The sequence below is a fragment of the Crocodylus porosus genome, unplaced genomic scaffold (genome assembly GCF_001723895.1).
Source record: "Crocodylus porosus isolate Cpor-Errol unplaced genomic scaffold, CroPor_comp1, whole genome shotgun sequence".
Taxonomy (NCBI): Eukaryota; Metazoa; Chordata; order Crocodylia; family Crocodylidae; genus Crocodylus; species Crocodylus porosus.
In genome coordinates this window covers 105890387-105903324 of record NW_017728918.1, presented here as the reverse complement: position 1 = coordinate 105903324, position 12938 = coordinate 105890387, and the positions used below count along the sequence as shown (strand labels likewise).

General features: G+C 45.1%; 1 protein-coding gene across 11 annotated transcripts in view; it reads left to right on the top strand.

Annotated features, from left to right (window-relative positions):
* Positions 1-178: 178 nt before the first annotated feature.
* Positions 179-12938, top strand: part of EPB41L2 (erythrocyte membrane protein band 4.1 like 2) — a 206537-nt gene continuing 193777 nt past the window's right edge. For all 11 annotated transcript variants that reach the window (XR_002101685.1, XM_019538042.1, XM_019538038.1 and 8 more), the window contains exon 1: positions 179-265. The gene's annotated coding sequence lies outside the window, so the exon portion shown is untranslated. The remainder of the gene's footprint in view (positions 266-12938) is intronic.

Genomic DNA, 12938 nt, shown 5'->3' with positions numbered 1-12938 from the left:
GTAAAAGGCCATCAGGTTGGTCTGACAGGACCTGCCACTGATGAACCCATGTAGTTGAAGTTAAGCAAACGGTTTGGGAAACATTTAGAAATTATACATACTTATTTTAAAGTATCTTACATCCAATGCAAAAGTGTTTTCAAATTCTAAATGGATTTTTGTTTTCCTTTTGGTATAGGACGTGTATGATACAGAAAGTGTTGGAAGGACCTTTTATGTGAGAAACCAAACTAAGCTGGACAAGACGCAATAAGCAGTAGAAAAGGTATGTTAGATGCCTCTATCTAGCTTTTTATGCTTCTTTCCTTTTGAGGTGTGTGTGTGTGTGTGTGTATTTCATTTAGTGTACAGTTTGTACATGGTTGGCAAGAATACTTTATTGCAGTGGTTGGCTGATAAGTTTTTATTACTTTTTCTGGCAGAAGTTTAGGTTCTGATGCTTAACCTGTTTATCTGTAGAGATCTTTCTCTAAACCAATTTGTATAGCTGTGATGGCAGATCTGCTGTTTATAAATGTATACTGACTGACTAGATTTTCAGTAAAGCCTATTTTTAAAAAAAAAAAATCAATTGAAGTTATTGTCTCTGCCTTTGTCTCAAAAAAAAAAAAATGTTACTCGAAAGGAATGGAATAACTTGAACAACCAGAGTTAAGTACTGGCCATTTCTGTTATCCACAACTAGTTAGACACGGGTGGGCAAAATGCGGCCCATGGGCCGGATGTGGCCTGTCAAGCCATTCTGTCTGGCTTACAGAGCCCTTAAAAAATTTAGAAAACTAATATTTATCTGCCCCTGGCTGCCTGTCGTGCGGCCCTCGATGGCATGCCAAAACTCTGTACGAAATACTTAAGTACTCTGCCCAAAATAATTGCCTACTGCTGAGTTAGAGTTAGGAGAAATGTTATTCAGAGCACTCTTGTATTGCAATGGATTGAACGCTGAGGTTGCTTTTATTTCACTGGCTACAGCAGAGGTATCAAAGATATTGGCCTGCAGGACTCCTGGAGGGGCTGGGAATTCAGAGACTTGCTGCTGGATTCCAGTAGAGGGAGCCACATTGGGCATGTATGTTGGCAGCAGGGGCATGAGCAACAGGTGTGTGAATCCATGCTTCTTAGGAACCCCCAGCTGGTGGTGGTGGTGGTGTTGCTGCTGTTTGCAGAGAAGTGTCCAGATCCCTCCCACAAGAAGCCCCATAGTCTGGATCTGGCCCAGGGGTCCAAAGGAGTTTGCATCATGTGTTCATACCCTTACTGGTAGGATTGAAGTTAGGGCAACAATGCTATGTATTTTAGATGACTGCCTGCTCATAGCTGAAGTTGTTATTTGTTTCTGTTATCCAGACAGTATTAATAGTGCTCTATTTATTATGTAGGCTACAGAGTTTTTTCTACATGTTAAGGTTCTCTTAATTTAGGGGTAGGCGAAACAGCAAATCTGGCTGGTGTCTGGACTCTGTTTCCTAGCAGCCCCTGCCTGAGGGGCACCCGGCTGGTCTCGATGGAGCTGGCAGAACTGGGACTTTGCCTAACTGGGCCCCGTGTTGTCACGGCCCCGTGCTTCTAGAGTCTCCATGGAGACTGGATGGGATCCATGTGGCTGGGTGTGCAGCTGAGCAGGGAGCTGCTCTGGTGCTAGGGCTGGGATTTTGCGGTGGTGACAACACAAAGCCCAGGTCTGGGTATAGCTGCGATCTGCTCCCTGCATGCTCCTGCCCACAGAACCCATGCTCATCACAGGGGTGTGTGGGCAGCAGATCGCGACTGCCCTTGCCCCAGCCCAGCGCTGTCACTGCCCCAAGATCCTGGGGTCTCCCTGGCACTGCCCACCCATCTTGCCCTTGGCCATAGCCCTATCCAGCTTCCTGACCCATATGCCCATATGGGTCCTTCCCCTGGAGGTAAGTGTGGGGCATATGGGTCAGGATATCTGGGCAGAGGGGCTGGGGCTGGCTGCAGCAACCAGAAGGAGCCACTGCCACAGGGGCTGCTGGGAAATGGAGTCTGCTACAGGCTGGATTCAACACATTGCCCGAACTTTGCCCACCCTGTCTTAATCTGTCGGTATATAAGGAGGCATCTGTCCCCCACTTTATAGCTGGGGTGACTTGTAGTTTCTAATATCACTGGTTTAGGAATTAATATTATGAAGAATTGTAAGGGGATGCATACTTCAAATTTGATTCAATTTCTTCAAACTTCTTTAGCAAAAGGAATTGTTTTTAACAAGTTTCCTTTGAAATGTCTTGTTTCTTTTAACCAGTGGTTCTCAACCTCTTTGGTCTCAAGGCACCCATCAAAATCTTTTCAAAATTTAGCTGCACCCCATGTAAAAAAAAAAAAAAAAAAGTAAATATATTATGAATAATAAATATAACTGCATCATTAATTCATATGTTAGTAATGGATTGTATTGTATTAGATTAGATTCCCTCCACTGCATGCACAGTGGCAGTTTGGATAAAAGGTGCATCTGAGTCATACAGGGCCAAAACAATTTCTTGAGCTGAATTCTCTTTTCTACCTAATGATTTAAGTATGTTGGATTGTATTAACTAACTCCAACTAATACCTTTTAAAAAAAGGCAAGGCATGTTATGCCTTTAATGTTTCCTAAGCAGTTGAACTGAGATCTAGGAGGATTTGGGGCTTCAATTAAACCAGCCAGTTTGCGTTAAAAGTGTATATTGTTTTATCTACCCTAATATTCCACTATATTAAATAATGTCCAACACACCTTAATAGTTTATTCCTGCCTTTATGGTAAAACTGTCTTTTTCCAAGCCAGGAATTCTGTCTGGTTTTCCCTTAATCTTATGCTTTTTTCTTTAAAGCGAAACAAACAAGATCCTTTTTTAAACCCAGTTTTAAAAACATACCGTACCCAAATCCAAGACCACTTTGAGTTTAAGATGACCCCCTCCAAATTAAGAGGCAATCAGGAAATTTCCTTTTCCTCTAGATCAGTATGGCTGCAACCTAGATATCCCTCCAAATTAGATTCTGTACATGAAAAATGATATAAACTTCCTTATAATTCTCTGTGTAAAGAATTTAACTATTGAAGGATCATCTCAAATTTTGTCCTCTTCATGCTGGAGCAGAGAAAGGAACAGTAGGGAAGGAAGTGCTGGGGGGGATAAGCAGCCTGACCCTGGACCCTTACCCCCTTGCATCTTGTCCCCATGCCTGCCCTCCTAGTGTCTGCCCAGACCCACATGCCTCCTCTCATGCCAGTCCCCTCATGGTCCCTTGCAAATGCCCTCCCCCCTTCCCTCACCACTGCATGCTGCCCTCTCACTACGTGTCTCTGTGCTAGGTCCCCTCTGCTCTTTGGTTGTGTGATAGGTCCTGTACTGCATCCTGGCTCTGGACTGATTCCCCCACCACTCCCTGGTTCAGCAGGGAACCAAGGAACAGTGCAGGACCCAATGTGCAAACAAAGAGCATCAAGAGACTCTGATTACTGAACTGCTTTCTGGCTCCTCTGGCCCTGCTTCTCCCTGCTGAGCCAAGGAGCAGTAGGGAAATCATGGAGCCAGAGAGTGGAAGGCGGGGTGGGGAGAGAATGGGCACTGGATCTCATGCTGCTCTCTGGCTTGTCTTAATTACCTTGATGCTCCCTGGTTCAGCAGGGAGCCAGAGAGCAGGGAGAGAATCAGCATGGGGCCAGGTAGCACAGGATCCAGCGTGTCCTGCAAGTACTTGATTCTAAGATGAGATTTCATTTTCCCTATGGTGGATGGAGGGGGACTGCATCTTGGAATAAAGTTAATACGGTAATATTTTCCGAATACGTTGATTTCTTCTGTGTCTCTAGCTTGTGTAATGCTTCATCTGTCTGGCTGTCTCTTTTCATGGAGTCATGGAAATAAACCATGGAAGACTGATTGATTTATTTTTGACCCAATCACTTTCCCCTTCAGGTGTATATATCTATGAATCTGAGTGTAGGGGACAGCAGAGTACTAATGCAGGATGCAAACTTTTTGTCAGAAGATGCACACTGTTAGATGTGTGTTACATCATTGTTTTGCAGAGTACCCTCTGCATTCATCTCCTTTGGAATAAACCAATTCTTAATATATGTTTGGCATTGCTTTATTTTTTGACTTATAAGTGCAGAGGTTGTCTTACTATTGTCTTACTACTTACAATCCTGTTTTGTTTGTTTGTTTGCCTAAGTGGATTGCATTACACACTCACTCTGTGATATACATTGCTAAGAATGTAATTGCTCTTTTAATAACTGTATTGAATTAGTATGGCTCAGGTTGTTTGCCCTTGGTGTTAGAGAGGGTTGACTTATTTTCCCACAAAGCAGAACAATATTAGTTTGCTCTTTTTTGGTAGGTAAATAGTGTTGGGAAGATAGCTTTGTCTGCAAGTGTATGACCTGGAATACAGAGTAATTGTGCCGCATTTTAAACAGATATATACTACAACAGGGCTATTCAAGTATTAAAATGTTCATTAAAATAATAGGATAGGAATTATTCAACATATTAATTTCCTAGATGTTCATTTACTCATACTGGATGGTTGCATTTGTTTGTTCTTTTTAGAAGAAACCTTTTTCGTTTTGCCATGCCACTTTAGTGCTAGAAAAGCTGAAGCCATAATTATAGTTCACTTTTTAAAAACTCTACTACCGAGACCTCCACAAAAGAACTATTTTAAGTGTGTTTCTTTTTGGAAAACAAATGCCAAGTACTAATCTAAGTGATACATGGGCTTGGCTGTTGGTTTAGTGACCGTAAGCTGCCACATAGTAAGGAATTGGAGCTGTAGAAACCATACCTCTGTATGAATAAAAACTGTGGTTTGTGGTATCAAGTCTGATAGAGTCCAGGAGTAAAGTGCAGAGTAATGCAGGTAGTTGCTCTTTGTAGTCTTAACAGAACTGTAAGTAATGAATAGTTGCATAATCACATTTAGTTATTACTTGGCTTTTTATAAAAAGCTGGTATCAAAACTGCAAATAAGCCTTCAATGAGGAGTAAATTAGTTCTAAACTGTAGTAATAGTTACACCCATGGATACTATCAATATTAGCGTACTACATTAATGTTCCTTCCTGTATAGTACCTTTTAAAACAGAAAAATACTTAGCTAAAAAACACTTGGTAGGGAGACAGTTTTAAGTGGCATCCTTTTTAAGGCTAAAAATAGTCATTTTTAGTGCAGAAGAGATGCATATTTATCTAACTGATTAAAATGTTAATTCTAAGGTTACCTATTTCTAGGGTAGTTAATGTTACGCTTAGCCAGGCCATAGTACATATCCACCAATTCTTTAGAATTTGGGGCAAAGAGTTGTGTTTTTGCTCTTATATACCAGTCTCTCTGTTTTAATCTTACTCACTCTGGGTTACTTGCCACTTGCTCTTTTGTATCCCCAGTGGGGCTGAAGAACCAGGAGTTGCAATATGGCTATCATGATGTATGCCCGCCTACAGTAATGGGAGCACCCTGCCATTATTTCCCATTCTAACTCCCACATACTCTGGATATATTTTTTGCTTTCTGGGATATATCAGGGAAACGTACACTAATGCCCTCTTCCCTTATCTTCAATCCCTTTTGTCTACCTGGTTCCAAGTCCTCCCGTATTTCTTTCCTTCTGCTGTCCTTTTTTGTGTGGTTTTCTTGGGCCTCCCCTTAACTTGACTCACTCCCTACTAAACCGTAGTAGGAGCTAGTACTGTTCCCAGGCTATTGCCATACCTAAAAATATGATTTTCCTCCCACTTTGGTTTTTTTTTGTGGATCCCCCATGTAATGTGTTGAGGCACCTTACATAGGAAGTACATGCTGAAATAGTTCTCCATGTTTATACATTGTTTACACAAGGGGTTCTTTTTTACAACTTGGACTTTGTTCCATAGTAATTCTAAAACACAAATAACAAAGCAAGAACATTCTAGTTGATCCCAGTATTTTAAATAAGTTGTGGCAAATGCCTGGGCTTCTGTGTTAAACTCGAGTAATATGTTCTTGCTAAGGCCTGTATGGTCATTCAGGGACTTCTTACCACAGTTAAAAGTTCCTGCAAATTCAAAAAAACTAAGCAAGCTGTTCTGTTTAGTTCTTTTAGTACAGCTCCTCTGGGCCAAGTACAAACATTCAAAAAGCCCGAGCCTAAATTGATTCGATCTTTGCAGGTTAGTTTAACCTGCATAGATTGAACTGAGAAGCAAGTCAACAGACATTCGCTTTTGGTTCTGGAAAGGCAACCACCTGCCTGCAGTAGCTCAGGCTAGAAGCTGGTGGGGAGGCTACAGTGAGCCCTCTTTCCCCTTTGGCAGTGGCTGGAAGGCTGGAGAGAAGCTAAGCTGAGGTGGGGGGTGGTGGTGGTGGTGGTATGGCCAGGCCCTGGCAGGCCTAAGTATGGTTTGAGAGGGGTGTGTTGCCAGACTCCGCCTGGCCTCACCCCGGACCTGCAGGGACCCCAGCCATGGTGTGCCTGGAGGGGAAGCAGCCCTTGGCAACTTCGGGTGGGGAGGGGTGTGTGGCCAGACTCCACCCCCTGGCTGAGGCCAAAAGATCAAGTGACAAGAGTGGAGGCATGACCAGACCCCACTCTAGGACCTCAGGTGAAGCGGGGGAGGGAGGGGGAATCATAGAGAAGCAGGGCTGGCGGGGACCTCCACAGATCTTCTAGTGTCTAATCCAGCCCCTGCTGGAGCCCTGGCCAGACCGTCCCCTACAAGGTTTGCTTGCAGTGCCCACAACTGAGAACACCCACCATGGGGCTCTGTACTGCTGGGGTACTTTCCCCTCCCTGCCCCACAGTGGAACCCAGTGCTGCCCCCCCCTTCAGCCCTGAGGCAGCATTTTACGGAACCCCCCCCCCAGCTGCACCATGGGGAAGGAGGGGGAGAGTGTGAACCTGCCTGCTGCTGTGGCTCGTTCAGTGAAAGCCTGGCTTGGCCTTAGAATCTGGGAGCAGTCCAGGCACACGGCTCCTGCGGCCATGGCCCGAGCTGCAGCTGGTTGGGAAGGGCCCTGCCCCCCCATCCATCCACCTGTCTCGCCTGGAGTTATAGGGCTAAGCCGGGCTGGCTCGCGGGCGCTGCTGAGTGCGGATGTGGAGGGGCTGGGCTCGGCTGCAGGGCTTGGGCCAGCTGTGGGTCAGGCTCTGGCCACGGGAGCTGTGCACCCAGATTGCTCCTAGCTCCCCACACCCAGGCTGGGCCGGGCTGTCATAGAGGCACTGCGGTGGGCAGGGCTCTCCTCCTCCTCCTACTCCCATGCTGGGGGGGTGGGTTTGGGGAGCGCTAAGTGTGACTCTGTCTTGGGGCTCAAGGCTGGAGGGGCGCAGTGTTAGGCCCCGCTCTGGGACAGCGGGGGAAAACCAACCACCAGGAGACCTTGGTGGCTTTTTTCCCCGCCAGTACAGAGCCCCCTTTAATGGGTTTTCTTGGTTGTGGGTGCTGCGAGCACACCCTCTGCTCTTTAGATGACACAGCACCATGTCATCTAGCTTGTGGGGGTCTCCACAGGTCTGGAAATTTGGCAGTGGGTGGAGTAATGGTGATGCTTCCCTGCTACCAAGTTTCTGTCCTGTGGGGAAACCTGGGCCCTGTGCTCACCTCATCCCAGCTTGCAAGGCTGGGTGGGCATGATGCCAGGACCCAGAGATCAGTCCTGGTACAGGGGGCCTGCATTAGGCCCCAAGCTCGATCCTGATGTCAGGAGGGGTGATGCCAGGTCCCTGTGGCACAGTCCTGGCAAGCAGGGATAGGAGAGTATAGTGCCAGGTTCCTGGGGCCTAATTCTGGTGCTTGGGGGTAGGAGAGTACAGTGCCAGGCCTGAGAGACCGATCCTGGCATGTGGGCCACGATCAACCCTGCTGGCTGTCCCCATGACACTCATCTGGCCCACTGGGCCAAAATCTTGATAAATCTATGTGACCAATCTGGCCAAATAACCTAAATCTATGTGAAATTTCTGTTTACTTGATGTATATTAGATTTAATAACTTAAGCACCTAATGAGTTTTTTTTCTAGGTGTTAACAGAGGCAAGAACCAAAGAGAAAATAACCTTATTAGCAATTAAGTATTTTTTACAGTATGTGGTAGTGTCAGTGCGTTGCCAGCATATCTTTATTTGATAATGTCTCAGTAAAGTGAAATCTAGGTAGTCAAGTGTGCAATGGAATTGAATTCTTAAGACAAGGTTGAAGAATCCAGGGATTTTTTTCATTGTCCAAGAGCCCATGGTTAATTTTTTATATTGCTGGTAGCTTGCTTTTTCTCAGGGAATGATGGGAGTCAGGGAATTGTGGGAACAAGGTAGGTGAATCCTGTGCCTGATGTCATGTGATGGAATACAGGTTGAGAACCTGATACCAGTTCAAGCCAGCAGCTTGTTTCTTCTTTTAAAGCTGACAAGCAAGTAGAGTCTTTCTTCAGTGGCTTTTTGTCCACCATGCCTGCCCTTTCTGAGAGGAGGAGATGGAGGAGACACTCTTCCATACCTTCCTGGACTGCCACTGACTGTGACCGCTATCTGCTATGCCCAAGTTGGTGCACTGGGCTTGCACTTCTCTGAGACTGTGTATGTTTTCTCTGTCCTGTACTGGGTGGCTAAAGGAAGTGTGATCAGCCTGGCCTTTTTCCTCTGGGCCAGGCCAAGATGCCAACCCTGAAAAGCTGCAGAAGCTGGCTCACAGGAACTAGATCTAATGATGCTCCTGCCCAACTCTTTAACTTCTTGCAGTAAAATGAGGGCTAATTTGTTGTGCTGAGCTATCAAGGGGGGCACTTTGCAAGGTATAAAATGGCCAGCTAGTCCTATGTAACCCCATGAAAGTCATTGGGAGCAGGGGTCTTAACCTGGTGATATGAGTGTTTTCATAACTGATAATTGATTCATGTGTGGCCCCTGGCATGGCCCCACACTTGTGCATTTTGACCTTTTGTTTTTATAATAAAGGCTTTAAAAGTAAAGAAAACAAAAACAACCCCCCCCTTCCAAATGAGAATCTGCTTCTTCTGACCTAAGCTTCTGGGCTGCACTTATTATATATGGTTGATCACATTACAGTCGTAAGGGCTTAACTGTTATGCAAGAGCTGCCTACCATTTTATTCTGCTCAGTTTCTTATTGATTTTTTTCATTGGTTTTTATTTGAAATATCCTCCTATTTAATCGAGAGAACACAGAATCCTGGAAAAGAAGGCTGAAAGGAACCTCAAAAATCATCTAGTTCAGTTCCTTGCTCAAGGCAAGAAAAGACCTTTTATAAATCTTTGTCCAATATGCAGTTAAAAACTTCAACTGGTGGAGATTCCGCAACCTATATGGATAATCTGCTCCAGGGTTTAACCATGCTGAGTTGCACTTTTTTCTTTGTGATAGTTAATTTAATTTTCCCTTGTTGCAATTTAAACCTATTCCTGTCCTGTCCTGTCCTGTTTTGTCTTGTCTCCTGTAGTCATAGAAAATAGTCTATTGCCATCCTCTTTCAGGTATCTGAATACTGTCATCAATTCCTCCCTCATTTTTTCTCTTCTTTAGATTAAACAATCCTAGTTCTTACAAACTTTCTTTGGTGTCCTGGGTCTGGCTTAAGGATTTGCCTGCTGGGTGCTGAAGCCAGAAGGCTGTAAGTTCAAGCCCAGGTCTAGGCCCAGAGTCCCCAGCTGTCTGCCAGGAAATTCCCAGAGGACTGGAAAAGGGCCAGCGTGGTCCCTATCTTCAAGAAGGGGAGGAAGGATGACCTGGGTAGTTATAGGCCAGTTAGTCTCACCTCCTATTCTTGGCAAGACCTTAGAAAAAATCATTAAGGATCACATTTGCAGGGGGCCAGCAGGTAGCACAATAGTGAGGGGTAACCAGCATGGGTTTATAGCAGGCAGATCCTGCCTGACTAACCTGGTCTCTCTTTGTGACCAGGTCATAAAGTGCTTAGATGCCGGGGAGGAAGTAGATGCTATTTACCAGGATTTTAATAAGGCTTTTGGCACAGTGTTGCACCCAGTTCTTATACATAAGCTGAGTAGCTGTGATGTGAATTTTTTCACAGTAAGGTGGGTGTGATGTGGATTTTTTCACAGTAAGGTGGGTGAGAAACAGAGTTATGGGACTCACCCAGAGAGTGGTGGTGGATGGGTGATTTTTCCCTGGAGCGATATGGGCAGTGGTGTCCCCCAAGGCTCTATCCTTGGACCAGTACTGTTTAATTTCTTCATTAGCAATTTGGATAAAGGTGTTGAAAGCACCTTAAACTATGGGGCATAGTAAACACACTGGAGGGCAGGGAGTGAATTCAGGCAGTTAAGGACACACTGGGGAAGTGAGCAGATCAGAATAGGATGCAATTCAAGGATAAATGCAAGGTGTTGCACCTGGGGAGAATGAATCTCCAACACGCCCAGAAACTGGGGGAACCACAGTCTGAGCACCACAACAGCAGAAAGAGAACTTGGAGTCCTGTTGATGCAAAAATGAACATGAGTCGCCAGTGTGACAAGGTAATAAGCAAGGCTAACCGCACTCTTTCTTGCATCAGCAGGAGTATCACGAGCAGGTTTAGGGAAGTGATAATTCCCCTCTATGCGTCATTGGTGAGGTCGCAGATGGAGTACTGCGTCCAATTTTGGGCGATGCACTTCAAGAGGGATGTGGATAACCTTGAGAGGGTTGAGAGAAGGGCTACTCGTATGGTTGAGGGCCTGCAGGTGAAGACCCTATGAGAGATCTGAATCTCTTCAGCCTCCGCAAGACAAGGCTGAGAGGCGATCTTGTGGCTGCCTACAAACTCATCTGGGGGGGGCAGCAGGGAATAGGGGACAGTGTTTACCAGGGCACCCCTCAGGGTTACTGGAAATAATGGCCACAAACTAAAGGAGAATAGATTCAGATTGGACATAAGGAAGAAATTCTTTACAGTAAGGGTTGCCAAAATATGGAATGAGCTTCTAAGGGAGGTGGTGCTTTCCCCTAGACTTTGACTTGTTTCCTAGACTTAAATTTTTTGTTGTTGTTGCTCTTTCCATTTTTGTTCACATTTACGTCAAGTATAATACCCCAAAATGGACACAGTAGTCACCAATGCTGGTGAGACGTTATTAGTGCTGAAAAGTGGGAGAATCTCTTGTGTCTTGCATGCATCATTCCTGTTGATGTGTTTCAGTAAGCCAGGGATGTCAAACTTGGCCCATGACTTGACATGAGCATATCTGGACTGCAGGACTCCTGAGCTAGTTCCATAGGGCTACCAGTGGAGTGGTGTCTGAAGGGGAATTAAGCTCTCAGCACAGCCTGTGTTTGCTCCCCTCCTTGTCACCAAGGGCTGTATCCAACAAGGGCTTGGGTTGTGTGGCAGACCCTGCTCTCAGTAGTCCAGTGGGTCAGATAGACTGGCTCTTTGGGTTGTCTGTTTGACTTCTCTGTAGTAGACTATTAACTTTTTTGCAATAATACTACAGTAGTGGCTCCTATTTGGTTTGCAGAACCACCTTATAATAGTTTCCTTCAGACTGTATTTCTTAGTTTGCTTATGAGTATGTCAAGAGCCTTGCTAAAATCAAGGTATTTCTTCTCCTTGGTTTTCTACTATTTGCAGTAACTTGGCCGTAGCTGCTGTTTTCAGTTTCAAAGTAGTTTTCTGTTTCAGCATTAGATAACTGTATTGAAACCACTTGCCTGTACTGGTATAGAAGCATGAGCAGTAAGAAGGAAAAAAAAAAATCTTTAAGTTCTCTTTATGAGCCAAGACATAAACTGCATTGTCATTTTCATGGGCTGGAGTTTTTGTTTTTTTGTTTTTTTGTGATAGCAGTGGAATAATATCAACATGTTGTGTTTTAAAAAAATATGCTGTTACAGTATCTTAACTTGTGAGGACCCAGCAAGCTCAATGCCTTCAAAGTGAAGTGAGAGCTGGTAAACTTTAAGGATTAATGACTTGTTACCAACTCTTACTTTTTCTGCCTGGTAGAGTAAAGAACATCTTCTAGTCTGGGCTGGTATAGCAGACCTGGAAAGAACTTCAGTTTCTTCTGAACAGTAAGATATAAATTCTGGGGCTAGGGACAGATGTACAAAAAGCCTGAGGCTGAATTGATTCAGTCTTTGGTGGTTAGTCTGACCTGGCTAGGATAAACCAGTTTGGACTGAAGAAGTGCAGGCACATGCCTGCAGTGGCTCAGGCTAGAAGCTGTCCTCCCCCCCTTGCAGCAGGGAATTGATAACACAGTGTTATCACCCCTAACTCAGTGTTTATCAGCCCATTAAGAAAACAACAGCCTCTCTCCATTAGTTCAAACTCTTCTTTAACAGCTTTTCCAAGGAAAGAACAGAGGGACCTTACCAGCTGACCTGTTGATTCCAAAAAGCCCTAAGCTGATACTGTCCTGTCTGCCTTTGTCCTGTCTCCCACAGCCCAGATTGTAGCCAACATGTGGTATACTAGCTGCTGCTGAGAGGTGTCTGTGCAAGGCAGAGGGGAGGGGGAAATCCTTGCTTGAGCAGGGGTGGGGTGGGGAAGAGGGGGAGCAGGAGAAGCCAGGCCGATGCCTCTGTATGTGCTGTCTCTGCTTGAGCTGCAGCCAGAGGGCAGAGGGAGGAGAGAGGCCAGCCCAGCTCTCTGGAGCAAAGCCCCTGCCCAAAGCATGTTGGGATGCTGGGGGACTCGTATCAAACTTAAACCAGGAAGGGGTCTGGGATAGACATTGTATAAACTGGTTTGACCTAAATCAGTTAAGTCTGATACTACATTCAACCAGGTTTATCTCAAGCCTGTTTCAGCCATTTTTAAACTGGTTTATGTGCACTGAACTTCTGTTCTGTTCCAGGTTTAAACCAGTTTCTGATCACTTAAACCAGTTTGTGTAATGTCTGTCCCTAGCCTGGGTGTTTATCTGTAACATTCTTGTTGGCACTATTTTTGTTTTATCTCGGTTTTATCTCATTGCATTTGA